Source organism: Octopus sinensis, linkage group LG5 (assembly GCF_006345805.1).
Source record: "Octopus sinensis linkage group LG5, ASM634580v1, whole genome shotgun sequence".
NCBI classification, from domain to species: domain Eukaryota; kingdom Metazoa; phylum Mollusca; class Cephalopoda; order Octopoda; family Octopodidae; genus Octopus; species Octopus sinensis.
Window position 1 is genome coordinate 12,833,181 of NC_043001.1, and position 22,500 is coordinate 12,855,680.

The window sequence follows — 22,500 nt, forward strand, 5'->3', positions numbered from 1 at the left end:
TTCTCATCTCTCTATATATAAACGGCAGTTTGTCTGTGTGTCTGTCTGTGTGTCTGTTAGCTTGTACCCTCACCCTGACCACGGCTTTCAACCGATTCGGATGAAACTTGACACACACATAGCCCAATGTCATAATTCAAAACTAACGCAGCGAAAATTTTGTTCCCCCAGTTCTGAAAAAATCGATAAATTCGACATGGGGTCGAGAATCAGAAACACAAACCACAGACTGTCTAGGGGACGCAACTCGACCTTTTTAACTCTCAAAAAAATTTACCATCATTTTTTTGCTATTTTTTGGCTATAACTCACTAAAAATGCTTTAGAGTTATTTCCCTTACAAACCCGAGCAACGCCGGGCGAAACTGCTAGTCGAATATAAACGTCAGAGTTACTACACTGGCGCACACATTCACACACAAAGACACACGTAATTACACAGTGAAATAAATGTACTGTAATCAAGATACACTGGAATATATGGGACTTCCTTTCCACGATTAGAATTACTCTATAACAGGATTATAGATATGAAAAATGATACATCTTTTCATGCACATATGGCTAAGACAGCAACGATACGTAGATGACTGTCCAGATGGATTCAGAGAAGTCTCAGAACTAGAAACCGAGAAATCATGTTCATCTGTTTAAGATACCTGTTCTTGGAAAGTTAGTTTTCTGTTCTTAAATATGGTCAACATAGCGCGAGCTGTACAAAGCCGGATTTCACGGGAGGGCTGCAATCAGAAAATCACTACTTTCAAAACCAAACGTTGCAAACCTACAGAATTTTCCCTAGAGCAGTGGAAAAATATTATTTTCTCGGACGAGTCATATTTACATTATTTCCGACCACCAGCCGGGTATACGTGTAGAGACAGCCAAAAGAATCATCAGGGCAATTACCCCGCTAGGACAGTTACCCGCTTCCATAGGATAATTCCCCCCAACGACAACTACCCCTTAGGACAATTACCTTCCTCGGTTAGTTAACCCCTCTCCAATATATTAAGAAATTTGTCCTTGGTGGGGAGTGACTCGGCTATATATATGTGTGTGTGCGTTAAACATGGAGGAGGATCTGCAGGGATATATCTTGGAAAACTGCCGGCCCAATGGTTTCCCGTCATGGCAGAATTAATAACCAAGAACATTTAAGCATTTTATCTGATCAAATTCATCCTATGGTTGCGTAACTGTTTCCGGAGGGAAGCTCAATTTTCCAGAATGGTAATGCACCAATTCACACAGCTAAAGTTGCTACTGAATGACACGAGGAACATTCTAGTGAAGTTAAACATCTCATCTGGACACTACATTTCCAGGGTCTCAATATTATTAAACATTTATGATGCGTTTAGAAAAACAAGTCAGGATTCGATCCCTCCACCATCATCACTACAAGAACGGGAGACCGATTTAACTGAAGAATGGACAAACATTCAAACCTTATACGAGTCCATATCTCGTAGAATTGAAGGTGTAATTTCTGCCAAAGGCTGTCCTACCCCATATTAAAATAGATTCGTTTGAAATTTTAAGGTGTTTGTATTATTTTGTCCAACCCCTGTATGTATGTATGTATAATGAATGGTACTAGAGGAAACACCGGCATGCTGAAATGCTAAGCTGCTGCTGATGTTGCTGTTGACAATATCTTTATATATATATATATATGGTTCCGACTGAACCCGGAACCATGTGGTTGGTAAGCAAGCTACTTACCACACAGCCACTCCTGCGACTATATATGTATATATATATATATATATATATATATATATATAATATATATATATATTATAATATATATATATATATGTATATATATATATATATATATATATATATATAATATATATATATACGAACCACATGGTTCCGGGTTCAGTCCCAATGCGTGGCATCTTGGGCGAATGTCTTCTAGTATAGCCTCGGGCCGACCAAAGCCTTGTGAGTGGATTCGGTAAACGGAAACTGAAAGAAGCCCGTCGTATGTATGTATATATATATATATATATAGGTATGTGTGTGTATATCTTAGTGTGTCTGTTTTTGCCCCCCCCCCAACATCGCTTGACAACCAATGCTGGTGTATTTACGTCCCCGTAACTTAGCGGTTGGGCAAAAGGGACCGATAGAATAAGTACTGGGCTTAGAAAGTCGATTTGCTTTACTAAAGGCGGTGCTCCAGCATGGCCGCAGTCAAATGACTGAAACAAGTAAAAGAGAAAGAGAAATAAATATATATATATTATATATATATATATATATATATATATATATATATACACATACACACAGACACAGATGTTTATGAATCATAGTTGAAAATTGAAATGATACGTTGTCATTTCCTGTAAGTGGCTGTTCATGGTATGCTACATGTTAGAATTTGTGTTGGGTTAGCTTCTGTTAAGCACTACATGAACAATATCTATTCGCCGCCCCAAAAAAGGCAACCGCTGTATACGCTAAATCGTAATATGTTTCTTCAGCTGCACAGGGCCAAGATATTAAAACCACGCAGTGAATGATTCACGTGTAATGACAAACCTGTATTATATGCTTAGTTGTCATCTCATCTGATTTGTCTAATTAGCTGTAAACCAAGAGCTTTCCAATGAGTTTATCGTATTTGTAAGGAAGCATGACACCAGAACAAAGCCAACTATCTCGTCAAGCCGCTGCACTAACAGTAAGTAATAACCTGAAAATATATTTTCTTTGTTTGCTTGTCGTATTTGCGTCTTGTACAGCTACTTAACACTTTTCCTAGCGAAAACAGAGCCATTATAATTCACCTAGCGAGGTTCCTGCATTTCACAAGCAGCTGTTAGGAACAAAAACCTGTGGTAAAATATCATTTTAACGTTAATTCCATTCACGTCTCTGTATTTCTATCCGAACCTCGATGTTTCTGTCGTCATGTAGATTTCAATCGCCTTACATAAACACGCATGTTGAGATGGCAATAGCTTCTATACATACATACATACAGATATATATATATATATATATATATATATATATATATATATATATATATATATATATATATATATATATATGTATGTATGTATATGTGTGTGTGTCTGCATTGTGTGGATGAATGTATGTATATATATATATATATATATATATATATATATATATATATGTATGTATGTATATGTGTGTGTGTCTGCATTTGTGTGTAGATGAATGTATGTATATATATATACATATATATATCTGTGTGTGTGTGCGTGTATGTATGTGTGTTTTTGTCTGCATTTGTGTGTGGATGGATGAATGTGTATATATATATATATAATATATATATATATATATGTATGTATATATATATATATATCGTGGCACTCCGCCGGTTACGACGATGAGGTTTCCAGTCGATCCGATCAAATAAGCAGCTTGGTCGTCAAATTAATGTGCAAGTGGCTGAGCACTCCACAGACACGTGTACCCTTAACGTAGTTCTCGGGGCGATTCAGCGTGACACAGAATGTGGCAATGGTGGCCCTTTGAAATACAGAAAGCGGAAGGAAGAATAAAAGAAAGTTGTGGTGAAAGAATGGCTCGCCACCATCCCCTAACAAAGCTTTGTGGCGCTTCGTGGAGCTTCAGGTGTTTTCGATCAATAAACACGCACAAAGCCGTGTCGGGGAATCGAAACTGCGATCGTATGACATCAAGCCCGCTTATATATGTATATATATATGTATATATATATATATGTATATATATATATATGTATATATATATATATGTATATATATATGTATGTATATATATATATATATATGTATGTATGTATATATATATATGTTTATATATATGTATATATATATATATGTATGTATATATATATATATATATATGTATATATATATATGTATATATACACACATACATGCATACATATACAAGTCAATTAGATTATGGTTAACAGACAGCAGCTTGCCCGATATAGCTGCCCTCAACTTCTACCACGGACCCAGCACGCCTCCGTGACGGATGCATACATCCATCACAGTTTCCCTGAGAAGATCTTTGGAAATTCCCTCGATTTTAGCCACCGGCGCGGCCACTGTCTTACAGACAGAACGGATTATATCTTTCTAAGCGGCGCCATTACTGGGGCTGTTGATGTCGTAGAAATTCCTACAATCATTTCTTACTCGTTCCGGAGTTATGACGAGGAACTGAATCCTGGTACTACCGTCTCCAGTGAATGTTTGACCAATCTTCAGCTGTTTTACATAGTCCTGTTCGAAAATCCGGTTTGGTATGACGTCATCGTCACTGGAGATATCCGGCAATGACCACCACTGTTTAGGCGAATTTTAAAAAATTTTAGATCAATGGAAACGTATAACATGGATTACAATCCACATAAGCAAGCCATCTGTTGTTCAGGGTGTTGTGCACCTGGCCCTATAAGAACTTCTTTTCATTTAAAAGGACCCAAGTAACCCCCTGCTCTAATAGATGCCCCAGCTTGTCCATGAGCTTCTGTATTTTGTCAAGCATCTCCCTTTAATCTTATCCTTCAGAAATAGTCTCTTGCAGCACTTGAACCCGTGGTAGCACAGATTCTCATTGAAAGACAGCATCATGATTGTGACTCCAACATCCGTTTCTCTCGCTAAAACCAAGACCCGCTTGCTCGGATTTCCCATCAACTTGTCCTGTAGTTGTTGGATGAATAGAGGCATGTGGTAGCCGACAGAACAATTGCCGCGACTCTTCTTTTAGGCCACAAAATCGTGAACTCCATTGCAGTTGTCCAAGGCTCATCTTACAGCCCTTACAGAGTTCACACTGTTCACACAGTATTGAAATACCTTCATGATGTCAATATATTCCTGGCACAGGTAACACATTTCTCCAATGATCAGGTAATTCCCAGTCCTCCATGTCTGCCAACCTTTCCTTCAGCTACATCTCTCACCTTCATGCACTGCAACAGTGTGTAGTGGTTATCAAAACATCATACCCTTCCCGAAGAAGGGGACATAAAAAAATTGTCAAATTTAGCCAGATCCCCTACCCTGAATATACCGATACTATTTGTCATGAAATGTAACGTGATTATATTTGAAAGTAAAATCTTATCTCGGTTTATAAATCGATCAATCTTTATATCTGCGGCTGATAAGAACATTTAAATCATCATAGCTTGCAATATTCCTGACACAAAATACATAATTTAGTGATACTTTTGTTTATGTCTCTCAATATAAAAAAAAAAACAGAAATCATAATTCGTTTACTGTTTGTCGGGTGATACGAAAATTCTCACATACTAATCTTCCTGCACTCCTAGTAAAGTGCAATTATATAATGTTTTATTTTATCGGCGTCTATCAATTACGAATGTCTATGAAAATAGTTTTCATTTAGTATTTAACTGCCTACCGACTATACAGACACATATTGCCAACATTTTCTTTACAAATCTAAGATATAATTCAAAACTAGAAATGGTCATAAAAATAGACGGCGATGCTCAATTGCACACATAATCCACGTTATTATTTTTTTTGGTTTCATATTGTGTATACGTTAACAAAATAAGGAAGAAAGGAAAAATACATCGGGTTTCCAGCGGTATTATTACAACCATATAAGATGTTGCCTGTGGCACCAAAATTATTTGTTGGTGTCTCGGAAATTACCCGGTTAATATACGCTTGTTATAGTATGTCGTGCACTTTTAGAAAATGATACAGAATCAAGGTATAATTGTATTTCTACGAAAACGATCGATTTATCGTTGTTGTTGCTGTTCTTGTTCAGTTCAAGACGGATTTGAGCAAAATTATTGTCAAAGTTGTTCCATTCAGAGCCATTTAATATATTTCATTTTTCTTCACTGGAACGATACTTGATACTAGTTGATATGTGCTACGGTTAAACGACATTTAAAATCGTTTATAATTTCCAATCGTTTATAATTTCCAAAAGCAAATTCAACATTAATGATAGAGAATAAAAAAGGATACTGGTGCGGGGATTTATCCTACATTTTACAGAGGAACTTTAATCGTAACTAACAGAAAGAAAATCAATTACATTAGCTATATGGATACCCCATTACTGTCTTAGTAACTCCCCTATATCCAAATCAATGATCGTGGAAAGTGTGGCACGCTTTTTCAGTCGTAGAGTGTATTTGGGTGAAACGAAACACTTTAGGTTTATATTAACCCACGTCGATATCACAAAAAAGGACTGTAAAACCATTACGTACTCGTCTACAAGGCCAAGCAAAAGACTTCAAATATTAATCGATTCTCACGTAACCCAACATATTGTAGAGTGGTCAATATCATCCTAGTAATACAAAGTGAGGTTACAAGGGAAAGAGCGATGATCATGTGATTTCATGATGAAATCACTCACATGAATCTCAAAAACAACGGCATTAACAACAAATTTGCTAATATTTATAAGATTCGATGACCGTTGGCTTCGGGATAATCATCAACCAAATTTAGTTGAGAGACATTTATGCGGAGAAACATATTTCGTGCAGCCAGAACCAGTTTCGCTTTGGATGCAATCTTTCAATTTCTTTATTCACCATACGGTTTTACACAAAAGGGACATTACAACACATTGGGGACACAAAACATTAAAAAAAATAGTCGTATGATAGGATGGGAAAAAGGGTGATAAATGAGAGGTGAAAGTGATGTTAACTGCCCCATCAGTCAACATCACTTACTTGTCCTTTTTCCTATTTCACTGCAAAATCCACAAAAATCCCCCAAATCCAACATGTATATTTTCCGGAGTTCATCTCTCTTTTTCTGCACTAATCTTCCCCTAATCTGCGTGTATACATCACCAAGTTAATTTTTAAGTTCTTTCACTTGCTCTTCCGATAATCCTACTTCCATTTCTTCATCCCATCTGTCTGGCATTTCTACCTTACCCCAGTCCTTTAACCTTTCATGTAAATGCTCACTGTCTATTATCCCTATACATTATTCTAGAAGCAATCTTTCCATCATTCCTACACGTACTTACTTTTGTTATTTATCCACAATCGTTCTACGATGACTACAAAATATATTGTATAAGCAGTTCATTAATTAACTAGGGTAGAGGAGTGTTTTATTATTATTTTTAATGGAGTTGCTGTGTGGTAAGTAGCTTGCTTACCAACCACATGGTTCCGGGTTCAGTCCCACTGCGTGGCACCTTGGGCAAGTGTCTTCTACTATAGCCGCGGTCCGACCGAAGCCTTGTGAGTGGATTTGGTAGACGGAAACTGAAAGAAGCCCGTCGTATATATATATATATATATATATATATATATATATATGTATATGTGTGTGTGTGTGTGTGTGTGTGTGTGTGTGTGTGTGTGTGTGCGTTTGTGTATGTCTGTGTTTGTCCCCCCAACATCACTTGACAACTGATGCTGGTGTGTTAACGTCCCCGTTACTTAGGTGTTCGGTAAAAGAGTAAAAGAGTAAATTACTGACTAAATAAGATCGGTCATATTTCGAATGGACTTTTTCCATGTAAATGTAAATGTCCTGACCATTAAACAACTCGCAAATCATCCGTAATTGTATCTCCTCAGTATCCGCTTGCGCAAGAATTGTGAAATCGTGCATAAACATTTTAAATAATGACTACGCTTACATGCACATACGAAGATAAATTATTCATTCAATAACTTTGAAATTCACAGTACAACTGCTATTAAATATCGAGAAAATTCAGTCACATGTGCTAATTCAAATATTCAACACAAAATTACATCCCGCTTTGTTAACCTCATTTGGTTTTATTAATTATATTTATTTATTTACTTTATATACAGTGTATAAAATGCTGAATTATATCATACACAATTAAGGCGGTGAGTTGGCAGAATCGTTAGCGCGTCACCCACTGGACATATATAACTGATGTTGTCAACCTAAAGAAGAAGAATTCGCTCTCCTAGAAATAGCAGTCAGTTAACACCATAACTCAACATTTTAAAACTAGAATCGTTTATATAATAATGTTTTCAAATATTGAGACAATACCAAGGATCTGTACCTTTTGACCGATAGATTTAAAAAAAATCTTTTGTTACTAAACAGTTTCAAACATCGTATACTTGTAGAATGTGTCATATAAAACATATTTTACTTTTAGCGTTGTTGAGAAAATTGAAAGTTATTTCTTGTTAATGTCGTCGTATTTCGGTAATTTCGACCAATCAATGACGTGTATTCAGCTGAATAGAATTACTGCTGTTGTTTTCAACAAGAACTTCCGGCAGTGTATTTTGTTTGTTACTGTTATTTATACATATTTGATCTCTCTCTCACACATCCCTCTCTGTCTTTGTGTATATATATATATATCTATATATATATATATATATATATATTATATATATATATATATAATAATAATAATAAATATTAGGGAATAAATCCAAATTTACAGGGAAAAAAAATCAAATTTAGGATTAAATCCAATTTTATAGTAAAATATTATATAATATTAATTAGAGACAAACCACTATTTTGCAAAACAAACAAGGAAAGACTTAATCAAAATAAAATTAATTTTTACTTTTTATTATAATTTTATGTATTGATTAAGTCTTTCTTGTTTGTTTTGCAAAATAGTGGTTTTGTCTCTAATTAATATTATATATATATATATATATATATAAAATACACATACACACACACACATACATATATATCTATATATATATATATATATACATATATATATAATATATATATAATATATATATCTACGTATGTATGAGAAAATTGATTGTGATAAATAGTCTATATTTTACCAGCTGCTTTCAATATGCCTCGTGTAAGACTTTCCGTGATACTGTATATGTCTGTAACATGTATCTTCTTTATTTGAAATCTTCCAAGATTCTGAGATATGACATTTTCGGGCAATATTATTAAGATTTACTTTCACAAAGACAGTAACTGAGTGGTGTATATTCTAGATATGCACTTTGTTCTAGTGATGTTTCCATGCAATAGTTTTACGATTGAGCATATTTTTATACACACCTATGTTTGTATCTGGGAGACTATTTCTATCTATGTACGTACAGTTTTTCTGCAGTTATATTTTGTAGCTACTTAATTTATGAATACATATAAAATTACCTATGAGGCGGTAATAACTGGTTGACTGTTTGGATGGATCGCATACATACAGCTTGTAATTATGATTGATACAACGAACATCTGCATTGAAAACCTGCTATCTGAAAACATATCAAATAGTCATAGCTGTTTACCATTAAGACAATAAAAGTTTTGCCTTGTCAATCAATATCGGTTGTCAATACTGTCAATATTGATTTGCCAATCAATGTTTATCTATTGAGAATTGCAGTGCCCTACAGTTACTGGGATGCTTACCTATTCTGCAGCAATTTCCCCCGGGTAAATGAGGCGATTGTCAATCAAATGTGGCGATTTGTCTATCAATATTTGTCTATGGAGAATAACAGGGTCTTACCGATACTGGGACGCTTACCTATTCTGCAGTAATTTCAACCGGGTAAATGTGGCGAACTGAAAGAAATCCATTTTTTGTTAGTGCTAGAGAGAGGCAGTTTCTGATAAGAATAGATTAGGGAAACCTGCGTGTGTCATCTGCCTATGTACCTGTATATCATCTCTTCCTGCAGCGGGTTCAATTTCTACTTAATTAATTATATTTATAATAGTTTCCTTCTAATTATTTACCGTACTGTTAATGTAGGATTTCATTTTGATTATAATCATTAAATTATTTAACGCACACTTTTGGGTCGGATTGTTCTTTGGTGTTGCATCGTTCTTGGCCGTATCTTTCTTTAAGCTGTGAGTTTCAATATTGCCAAGTGAGTTGAATGTGCGTGTGTGCATTTTAAATTAAAGATTACATAATATTAGTGACATTTTTGGAAAGACATATATCGATTGACTCATTTTTGTAAGACAAAACGCCTTGGACATTAAACACCACCGAAACCACACGTAATGCTATCTTCTCACATTCCACTTACGCAATAATTTGTTAAATCCGCCATGAACATTTTAAATAATGATCACGCTTACATTCACATTCAAAGACAAATTATTAATCAAATAAGTGTGATGAAATTTATAATACAAATGCAATTTAATATCGAAAAAATTCATTCATATTTGCAAATTCAAATGTCCATCACAAAATTATTATATCATACTTTATCTTCATTTCGTTTTTATTAATTATCAATACTTGTTTCTCATCACAGTCATCATCATCGCGAACCCCATCACCACCACCAACAGTAGGAACCCATTATCACCCCCACCATACTCCTTTTCATAATCATTATCAACATCACCAACAATTATCTAATCATCTTCGTATCTTTCACCATTATCACTTCATCTCCATGAAAAACGAATTAACAAAACTAAATGATTAGGACGATTAAATAAATACAAATGCTAATATTTAAAACGAACAGCATGATTAATAGTAACATTAGTTTAACTAATTTATAAAGTTTTATAGCCATTATTTAAATAATGTAATCGAAATTACTTGCACAAAATAACAAAATTTTATTTCAACTAATCAATTAAAGACACCCTACGCTGTAATGATTAAAATAAAACTGTGTACATTTATACGAAACACGTTCCTGTATACAGAAACAGAGCGACTCTTTTGCAGTGACCAACAGCCTGAGTCGACAATTTCTCCTAATAGATAATGCCTGTGAAGACAATCGGAGCTGAGGTATGAATGGAGTTATCATATTCTTAATGCGTGTACTCCTGCTTCATCAACGACAAACATAATTCGTCTTTTGAAGCTCAATTACAGCAGCAGGTCTTTAATGTTAACGACAAATAATAAAATCGCTTCGTGGGAAATCCTTTGTGAAGCTCGCTGATTAAATTAAGTCTGTTTATATTTATATTTAGTGCGCTGTTTATGTACACACAAGGGTTGAAGTGTTTTCGCTGTCGTTACAATCTCTGTGAGAAAAAATCGAACTATGGATGTACTATATCTGTAACGAACTAGGCGCGGAAGTGGCTGTGTGGTAAGTAGCTTGCTTACCAACCACATGGTTCAGGGTTCAGTCCCAAGTGTCTTCTACTATAGCCTTGAGCCGACCAAAGCCTTGTGAGTGGATTTGGTAGGCAGAAACTGAAAGAAGCCCGTCGTATATATGTATGTATATATATATATATATATATATATATATATATACGTATATGTATATGTATATATATGTTTGTGTGTGTGTATATGTTTGTCCGCCCAACATCGCTTGACAACCGATGCTGGTGTGTTTACATCCCCTTAACTTAGCTGTTCGGCAAAAGAGACCGATAGAATAAGTACTAGGCTTGCAAAGAATAAGTCCTGGGGTTGACTTGCTCGACTTAAGGTGGTGCTCCAGCATGGCCACAGTCACATGACTGAAACAAGTAAGAGAGTACAGGAGAACTATGTCTGGAAATGGTGTTTCAACGTCTTCACCCCTCGTGATATAAGTATGATTTTTCAAACAGAGTCTATAAGAATAATTTGTCTCCCGAGAAATTTACAGGAGAGACCACTGACCTAAACTGTAATCAATTTCTGACGTGTGCTAAACCAATGAATTTAATTCTTGTTTACGTTTACGAACAGCTGTGCTAATGGTTTGTGGATTAGAGGTTACATACCTGTAGCTTGGTGGTTCATAACATTGTAGAAATACGGGATATTTACCGTTTGACCGGCAGTTTTTCTAGCGGTGTCATATGAAATTGTCACCTATAATTATGACCATAGTATCGATCTATTGCATTTGAATCTATTTTAAGGTTAGGGTTAGAGTTAGGGTTAGGGTTAGGAGTGGGGGAAGAGTATCATTTTTTTTCTTCAGAAATGTAAATAAACCCAATCTGTTTCTTAAACGAGGGACATATTCATACGGCACATAATGTTTTCACCTCAATAGACGTCATTGATTGGTTGAAATTGCAGAAATTGAAGAAAAAAGATAACAAATATCTTACAAACTATAGAATTTTCTCAATAAAGCCAAGAGAAAAAGGTGTTTTATAAACACATTCTACCAGTATACGAAGTTTAAAAGTGTTTAGTCACGTGGAAATTATTTTTAAAAAACTGCCGGTCAAACCGAAAAGATCTGAAATATGTGTCCTACGGCACAATGATTATATTAATGTCACATTTGCTCCGTTTCTTTTCACTAACATCCATAAGAAAGTCGCATTTTCCGAAACCGTTAACGAAGCGAACGCTTTTGATAGTTACATGAAGGTGTTACGTAGAAATGTACAGAACACCGTTTTAAATTATTCAAATAAGATAAAATTCACTGCAATAAGTATCTCTAATACACGAAACAGATACTGAATTATCTTTACAAAAAAAAAGAATTGTCCTTTTTATGGACTTAGTAGCGGCAGTGATATAGGAAAGATAATTTGAACAGATTGTTTTAAGAATTACCCGCAGCATTGCTACAAAACCGCCTACGGATTATTTAAGTGACTCTATACATATATATATACTTACATATATACATACATACATATATAAATACATACATACAAACGTCTATACAATACGTCATGCATTTACATTTACGTGTATATATATATATATATATATATATATATGTATGTATGTGTGTGTGCGTGTGTGTGTCTATATATATATATGTCTATATATATATATATATGTATATATATATATATATATATATAATATATATATATATATTGCATATATATACATATACATACGTATATGTATATATATGTATCAAATATATATATATGTATATGTATATTAATATATATATATACATATACATGTATATATGTATATCTATATAAATATATATACATGTATGTATATAAATATGCATACATACACACACACACACACACATATATATATATATATATATATGTGTATGTGTGTTTGTGTATGTGTTTTGAGTGTGCATGACTTCACTGACACTGATATTAAGCAATCGCTATGAGATGCTTGGCTTTGGTATTAAACAGGTAATTTATAAATTTCTGCATCAACCTTACAACAATTATTTTATCACACTCTAATCATATACACACGGGAATAAACTACTAACGACAAGTGTGTTCGATAAATTAGATATCTCACGTTGGATGGTCTATTCTTTACAATTCTAGCCGTTAAATTGGCCATAAAATTACGACAGTCCTTCACTGTCTCAAGACAAAATTGCTTCAAAAGTGTCAATTACAATGGTCCAGTCAACGCACCACAATTCAGAACTAAATACGAAGATACCATTTCTCGACATATCCACATTCTACACAATTACCCATAAAAATTGAAGACTATTGATGCAAGGAAATGGTATCGCATAGAACGGCAGCAAAATAACTAGACAGTAGACATTACATAGAGCAAAAGACAAGGGTTTTATGACGCGCGTTCATCTGAGGGACGTAATTTAAATTTCCACTGTAACGTTTATACGAATCACATTAGATATAGTTAATAAGAAAAGCAACAAGCTGGAGATTACTTCACTGGGGAGAGTATTAGGTTATAGATATTATAAGTTAGAGTTAAGCATTTGCCACATTGCAGTAAATCAAACAGAGACTTCTGCGGTAACACGAAATATATTGCAAAATGAGTGGCGCAGTCAACGCAAATTGTTTAAATCATTTGTATTGAATAGAAACATATATAAAGAAACACGCACACTCACGCCACTTAAATACGTACACAGGAACATATGTCCCATTTAAATCTCTTGTCTCTGTTAATCATTCACACACACAAACACACACACACATGCACGATGAATTCCGACGAGTTATAAAATACTTCGCCTTCATCAGTGGAAATATACCAAGATTAGAATACAATTTCAAATACATGTAGGCGCAGGAGTGGCTGTGTGGTAAGTAGCTTGCTAACCAACCACATGGTTCCGGGTTCAGTCCCACTGCATGGCATCTTGGGCGAGTGTCTTCTATTATAGCCTCGGGCCGACCAATGCCTTGTGAGTGGATTTGGTAGACGGAAACTGAAAGAAGCCTGTCGTATATATGTATATATATATATAAATGTATGTGTGTTTGTTTGTGTGTCTGTGTTTGTCCACCTAGCATTGCTTGACAACCGATGCTGGTGTGTTTATGCCCCCGTTACTTAGCGGTTCTGCAAAAGAGACCGATAGAATAAGTACTGGGCTTACAAAAAAAAAATAAGTCCCGGGGTCGAGTTGCTCGATTAAAGGCGGTGCTCCTGCATGGCCACAGTCAAATGACTGAAACAAGTAAAAGAGAGTGCAAAGAGTATAACATGCGAATACTTATATATACGCACGATTACATACATGTATATGCACTTAGATACCAGATTAATTCGTTTGTCCGCCTGACACCATGTTCTATATGGAGACTATATGTGTATGTCTGTACGTGCGTTTCCATGTCTCGTACTTTTTTCTAACGTTGGCTTGAATGCAATGTATTTGGATTTATTTGGTGAAGCAGCGACAGATTTATTCGTGATCAGAGGCATTCGTAAACCGAGGTACTACTGTATGAAATGAATATCAGAAATATAGGACGTAAAGTAAGATTTCTTCATGATCAGAGTGTTTTCGAAAACCGGGTTTCCCTCAATCATATTCGCGTGTGTCTGTGAGTCCTTTATATCAGCATGTGCGTGTATCCATATTTCTGTTAGCGTGTGATCATTTTCGTACCCGAAATAAAAAGAAAGCCGCCATATTGAATGTAGTTCATAAATATACGTTTCTTCAAGCAGATCTGAACACGAGTTGCTCGAATCCCAAATTTATTAGTAAAGTTTATTCGGATTTCACTTAAATGTTCTCTCTGCTTTTCTGGTTACACTTATTTGCCATTAGAATATTATGGTTTGAATGTGGTTAACTGATTAGACAATATAAATAAATTTTATAGCCTGAGTATTCGGAGCGGGGGCTGCATGCTTCACACGCATCTGTTTAAGATAAGTAATTATGAAATACTTCAATGGAAATGAATCTATAGGTAGGCATGGGGCTGGTAGATTAATTTCGTGCGTGTCCAATAGTATGTCTCACATTGACATTGTGTTAGTCTAGCTTATAGAACTGTCACACATAACTGAGACAACGTGAGTGGTGAAGTAACGAAAATGACACCTTACAGCCTTACAGATGATTACTGAAATAAGGCAAAATCTGGCTGTTAATGGAAGCAATATAATCTTCTATTGAAAATTGGTAAACCACGGCAGCCAAGGAAACTATATAATAAAAGACATTACGAAACAGAAGACATAATAGAGTGTCAGGTAAATTCGTTCCTCTCTCCACTCCATTAATGTTCATCTTTTCCAGTGTCGTTTTATTAAGCATGGAAAGGAGAAAAAAAACTAGCATTTTATGGCTTTTGTTTTCTCAGCTCTGTTTTTCTTCTAAAAATTTTGTTTATATTTTGTGAATAAATTTTACCTCTTTTCCAATACAGGAGATAAAATTTTAAAATTGAGAACAGATTTCTATTATACTCATCTTCCAAACCATTGTAGCTAGAAAAGTTACAATGGTTTGGAAGATATTATGTAATTTGCTGCATCTTCGAAATTACAAGTAAGAGAGTAAAAGTGTAAAATCTAAGGCTTTATATTTTAAAAGATATGTCTATAAATCTAAAGACCGAACGTTATGTGCCTAATCATATGATTTTAAAAAAATATTTTCCACCTTTCAATAATTATGCATCGGCTTGACAGACTAAAGGAATTAGATTGCAGTCGACATTATTTGCATTTTAGACACTTTTATTGTTTTTTATCTATATAGAGCACACTCCATATATATATATATATATATATATATATATAATATATATATATATATATATAATATATATATATATATATATATATATATATAATATATATATATATACTCTTTTACTCTTTTACTTGTTTCAGTCATTTGACTGCGGCCATGCTGGAGCACCGCCTTTAATCGAGCAGCTTGACCCCGAGACTTATTCTTTTGTAAGCCAGTACTTATTCTATCGGTCTCTTTTGCCGAACCGCTAAGTAACGGGGACATAAACACTCCAGCATCGGTTGTCAAGCAATGCTAGGGGGACAAACACAGACACACAAACACACACACGCATATATATACATATATTCGACGGGCTAGAAGAGTTACAATGGTTTGGAAGATATTATGTAATTTGCTGCATCTTCGAAATTTCCTCTTCCAACCTGGATAACAATGTGGAGAGGATTTCGAAAGTGTTCTCTTTTTGTCTCAGTGCATGTATATATATATATATATATATTATATATATATACATGCACACACGGACAAACATATACATGCACATGCTACGTCAAATTTTGCAGTGATTCACACTTTCCAGACATATGCCTCTCTCTCCACTTCGCTCTCTCTCCTCCCCTGTCTCCGTCCATATATTCATATATATGTATGTATGTGTGTTTATGTATGTATGTATATACATTTTCCCTCTAAATGTTTGTGTGAACACTCAATAGAATGGACGTATCCTCGTAAGGTCAAGCAGTGATGCTTTTGATTGTAAGATAAACGCAAATATTTTCAGTAAGACATTACACTAAATAAATTCCTTGAATTATTCATTACAGAATTGATTATTAATCAGCTTATGCTTATAGAGAAATGTTTTGTTTATCATCTTCTACATAGGACTTGACCTACCACAATAAGTAGAAGCAGGAATTAAAAACAAAAAAAAATATTCTAAATCTATTAAGGTCATTATAGCTGCATTTTATAATTGCAATTTAGCAATATTAGATGACAATGATTCATCAATAATTGTGTCCTAATTCTTTAAATATTTCCATTGAGTTATTAGTGTCTGAAATTTTCGGTATTAGTTTTTTTTTCGTAATTCCAATGCAAATTGATAGAAAGCGTATTATTTTAACAAGTTTTTCCCCTTACAGCTAACACCACTTCTTTCCTAGAGAAGATTAATAGAGACATATAAAAGTAAATAGAACGAATGTGTTAGGTCTATAGTAAATTAATATTTTCCATCATTGGTTTCATGAGGTTAGACAGAATTAGATTCATTATTTGATTGATTATGAACTGTGTATCGATTGTAAGTAAAGTAGAACATAGTTTTCAGCTGCTCTGTGTTTATTCAATAACGTTTAACATCGATGTCAATGGCTATCAGGTAATTATTGAATGTTGCTCTAGGAAATCGATCTATAAACCATAAGCATTTTCTATCGATGGCTAGTACAATCTTTCTCTCCAAATGATAGCGACGTTTTAGTAAATCATCCTGAATTATATTTCGGAATAATGTTACATAGATAACGAAAGCGAACAAAGAAAAATTCTGTGGTATATGACACGCACCATAAATTGTCTGCATCATCATTTTATGCTTGTCTGTCATTTACTATAAAGAATAGGTTTCAGCTTCTGAAATCTGGGTGAATACTTTGATATTATATGAATTAAATACAGAATACTGATGAGGCTCTTTAAATAAGAAAATATTGAGTAAAATATACTTTATGTGGAGAGAGAAAACTATATGAATTTGAGAAAGCAGTTTTTTTCTGGTAATGGAACACGACAGACAGTCGGTTATACTTTTTCAACTGAAAGGCGGCGAGCTGGCAGGAACGTTAGCACGCCAGGCGAAATGCGTAGCCGTATTTCGTCTGTCGTTACGTTCTGAGTTCAAATTCCGCCGAGGTCGACTTTGCCTTTCATCCTTTCGGGGTCGATAAATAAAGTACCAGTTTCGCACTGGGGCCAATGTAATCGAATTAATCCCTTTATCTGTCCTTGTTTGTCCTCTCTATGTTTAGCCCCTTGTGGGTAGTAAAAAAATAGGTATTTTTTCAACTGAAATTAGCTTTTTATTTGTGATATTATTATCGAATAGTCACTAGTTCGGAATCAGTTGAAAGTACTCGCAGTTACAGAATTTCAAAATTTTTCGACATTCTTCAGGACTAATTACAAAGATTATCAATATGTATTATTTTAAAATAGTGCAAGCAGAGACGTTAGTCTTTATTCCAGTAGTGGTGTGCCTTCATCCCGTTTTAAGTATTCAATCCGTAAAGAAATACAGCTTTATTGTTGAGTCCTAAAATGGAGTTTCCATTGTGTGGAAATTATGCTCCGACATGGTAAAGATGCTTGAGGGACATCCCTATAAATGCAATGAATAATTTCTAATATAAAAATCACTACTGAATAATACTGCTGTATACTGGTGTATTGTATATATGGAGAGCATATACATGAAAGGAATCCACCTGTCTGGTCTAGCGCAGAGAGAATCGTAAATAACTGGAAATGTTCCGGACGAATTTCTTAAAGCATACAAACTCAAGTATTTTCCGAATCTTCCGTCTTCAACTTGCCTCTTGTTACAAGTAATAATAATAGCTCTACGGTACTCTTCTGTTGCTAACACAAACTAAATATTATTGAGTTGGACATATGTATTGCTTCTGATACTCAGGCTACAGAATTACGTTGCTGTTGCAAAGAGCACGGTGTGTGGATGCAGATATTACTTGCGGAGAGACTATTTCATTTTTAAGAACGCAAATCACTTTGTAAGTTATATATAAATAACTTCAAGTCCTCTGGGAGTTTTATGCTTTCTTAATAAAGTAGATAATCGGGTATATCGATTAACAAAATACAAGGAATATCACAGTACCGAACTTGGCGATGATATTAATCTAATATACAACGCTCGGGGTAAATATGTATCTTCTTAGCAAAATTATAATTCTAATGAGATTACTATTTTAAAAGCACTTTTGAAATCCGCTAACAACTGCGTATTAATATAAACTGTGCATCGTTAAAAATCAATACTGTAACAATCAATTGTTTTCTCATCAAAAGCAGAGATGTTAACATCAGATATTGAAACATATTATAAAGTGATTTCAATTCATTTGGAATGGTTTTAAACTAGAAACGAACTGATGCAGTGTAATCAGTGACAGATAAAGCCGTTACAATTTGTTGCGATGGACGACATTATTCAGTACTTCATTGTGCTATCGAAAAATACTAAATGGTATATATAATGGTGTAATAATTATATTTTGCGATGTCATTATAAGGGGAAGTATACGCAGTTACATAAATTGTTAAAAACGCCACAAAAATAGCGTGAATAATAGAAGCAAAAAAAAAACAGATTAATTAAAATTCGATGCCTTTGAAATATTTGCTATTTCATAAACGTCAACAAAAAGGGCAGAAATTAATGCACGATTTTCAAGGAAAAAAAGAAATTGATATAAACTTTTTTATATAGTTCGTCATTTGTGTAGCCATACGATTTTTGTTTCGACGATTATTCCGTTTATTTTTATTTGAGTCTCGTAGTTGACCATTAATTTATCTAATTTTACGCATGGTTATCGTTTATATTTCAAGTTAATTTGCAATCACTCATGTGTGTACATCGTCAAATTAATACTGAAAACATCCACGTTGCGATATGAAATCGTGTCTTTTTTTTTTCCATGTGGTGAGTCAATTGAGAAGAAAAATGCTAAACAATATTTGAATATGTCGACATTTTTTGGAGAATTTGTTTCATGTTGAGTATGACGTACATTTATTGAAACACATATAATGGATTAATACAGCTTTTAAACGTCAAAAGCATTTCTATAACTCCATACATGAGATTATATCTGAAGTGTGTTAACGAACAGGCGACGGGAAATATAAAACGAAACAAACAACGATTTCATAAGATTGCAAAAGAAAGGAGGTAGGCGGGTGGGGAGGATGAGTTTCGTGAAGAAAACAGCAATATTTTCATGGAGAGTAAGTTTTTTTTCCTTTAATATCAAGACTAAATGAGAAAAATGAAAAGCAATATTTTATGGAAGAAAAGTTGAAATCGATTTATTTAAAAGGAAATATAGCGTATAAAATTCTTATTAAAGAGCTTATGCAGCAATATACATATAATGAAATGATATAATTTTATTTGCAGGGAATAAAATTATGCTACCCATAAAGAAATATTCATATATGCTACAATTATCGGTGAGTACGTATTTATTTTCCACAGTGTGTATCTGTGAGCTTATGTATGTGCATTTATATAAGTCTGGATATATATGTGTATTATGCATATGTTTATAACTAAATATATGTACATACACGTATATAGATAAACATATGCATGTACATATATATATATATAATATATATATATATATATATATATATGTATGTATATATATATGTATGTATATACGTATATATATATATATATTATGTATACATGTATGTATATCTATGTGTTTACTGGTCATAATCGTCTCTTTATTATTCGTACATATTGCTCATAATATTTTTATTGGTGTCATTAATAATTTTGCTCTATCAGTATAATATGATTTATTTTATACATGTAACACATGTTACACTACACATTCAAATATAAGTGGAGCGTAAACAGTTGTGCGTGGGAGACTCACTCAGTCTCTATTTAAACGCACATGTATGTATATCCATAAAACATATGCACTTTTATACTTTCAGAGAAAAATTAAAATGATATATCTATTGTGTCATAACCATCATGTATAGAATCACTTGATTATATGCAGCTATGAGCACAAAAGATGGAAGCAATTCTTTACCGATATCATTGTTTCTTAATATCGCGACAAAGATTGACCCACAGTATGTGTATCTGCATGTACATATGCATAGTTATGCAGCAATCGCATGGATATTTCTCATACGTTTAAGTACGTATACTTCATAGAGATTGCATTAGGACAAGTGAGTTGATAGTACTTGTAATTACTCAGTTACACGGCAGCGTTGCATATCAGTAGGATGACGATTTAATGCTCAGTTGGACATCATACGAAGCAATGGAACATAATTTACAGCGAAGAGAAAATTATTTGAAAACACCAGAAATTTGATATCAGAATGTTTTGTGATCAATAGCTCTATAGCTCTAAACCCAATTCTTTCCGGGAAAACACTTCTACTTCCCCACACAACCCCAACAGACCACGAGATCAATATATATTTTAGTTGTCAAAAACGTGTTTGAGAGCGTGCGTCCCAGAAATTTTGGTCTCAGTAATGGCTAGCACATCTATGTCGAGTGGTCTTAAGTTGTTGAGCAAGTGGTATTGTATTGTTTACAATCTGACCCCAGACCACGTAGTGTAATGGATTCTACTCCGAATGACACCATGTTTATTTAGGCTTAAGTATTTGTAGCACAGAAAGATTCAGACCACTGTGAGAAATGCTTCTATATGGGCTTTTAGTCATACATCTACTTGCATTCAGTCATATTTCTTTCCTAGTTCTTTTTCGACCGCGTTCATCTGATACCGAAGTGTATTTTCCTTCACTGACAGAATTTAGTTTCTGTTTGATTGGATTATTTGGTACCCGAGAGTTCTCTTCAATATGTTTGTAATTTCTCCAGTGTTTCTATAATAATTTTCTTTATCTTCTTTTGTGCGCAATCTATTTATCTGAATTCCTGCATAAAGCTAATCTGCATAACTGAAAATTCTCCACAGAACAACGAATATTTTTTCTCCATTCACCCAATCTACAGTGAAACATTTTCTTTCATTGTTCAGTATCTGCAAAAGCAGGATCTGCAGTTAATAGGAAGTCATAATAAAGAAGGTTTAATTTACCAATTTGAAGGGGCTTTACGCAGCTGCATTTAATCGCCAGAGATTTCGTTAAGCCAAGTTAGAATCGACTCACAAACCGGTGATCTTTTCCTAATGGAGACTCGTCTTAAATGAATGATATCTTAAAATGTTTTCCCCCAAAAAAGTTTTAAACGTTTCACTTTCTCGCTCGTGTATCTCGTCACGCTGTCATTATAATCATCGTTTTGCTGTTCGGTTTTCTTGTATTCTATCCTGTTAACTTTGACTGTTACGTAGAATCTGATAAAGAAGGGTTTGGCTTTTCGTTGAAGCCATGGCAGAACCGAAAGTATGTTTACGCGATGCGATGGTGCATGCACAATAATTAAATGGTTGGAAAAAAGTTGCACTTATGATTTTTCGGGAAAAAAAAATCATCACACAAAATTACTCCCGATAGAATATTTAGTCTGCTGCAGAACTCTGTAGTTCTGTAATCCGTCTCCGGAGAAACCTTTTCGTTTTTTACAGACACAAGAAAGGGATAAATACTTACTGAGCTTATAACAAGAAAATCTGGTTTGTATTGACGATTACTTGAAAGAGAATTTTTGTATGTATTTCTTCTATACATTTCCACAAATCTTCCCCTTCTTGGTGTTGTAGATCCTAGTTAAATTCATGTGTTCAATAAATATATTTAACGATTTTGAACAAAATGAATAAATCATTCTTAGTGAA

At 34.1% G+C, this 22,500-nt stretch overlaps 1 long non-coding RNA gene across 1 annotated transcript in view; it reads left to right on the top strand.

The window, feature by feature from the left end:
• Positions 1 to 22,500, top strand: part of LOC118763573 — a 287,109-nt gene that overhangs the window by 175,334 nt on the left and 89,275 nt on the right. Inside the window, exon 2 of the long non-coding RNA XR_004999322.1 lies at positions 20,109 to 20,161. This is a non-coding gene — a long non-coding RNA (uncharacterized LOC118763573). The remainder of the gene's footprint in view (positions 1 to 20,108; positions 20,162 to 22,500) is intronic.